The following is a 325-nucleotide window of genomic DNA, read 5'->3' as shown; positions in this document are numbered from 1 at the left end:
TGAGGATGAGGAAAAAGTGTTATTTATTTGAGTTTATTTGATACATTTCCATTGATTTCCCAGAAGTATGTAACAAGTTACACATGTGGAAAAGACTGACAAGAATCTGAACTCAATTATACACAGTGAAAAAGTCAGGTGAAATGCTCTCATATTTAGGTCACGCAAAATGTGTTCCATACACTGTGCATCATAGGGACAAGTTGGGCAGTGGGCCACAACATCCACCAGATGGCAGCGTGATTTAAAAAAAAAAAAAGCCTGTTATTTTTAGCAGCAATAAATTCAGTGCAATTTTTTTTTTTTTTTTTTTTTTTGGTCACTG

Source organism: Hippocampus comes, unplaced genomic scaffold (assembly GCF_001891065.2).
Source record: "Hippocampus comes isolate QL1 unplaced genomic scaffold, H_comes_QL1_v1.1 scaffold105, whole genome shotgun sequence".
NCBI classification, from domain to species: domain Eukaryota; kingdom Metazoa; phylum Chordata; class Actinopteri; order Syngnathiformes; family Syngnathidae; genus Hippocampus; species Hippocampus comes.
This window is presented reverse-complemented; position numbering follows the sequence as displayed.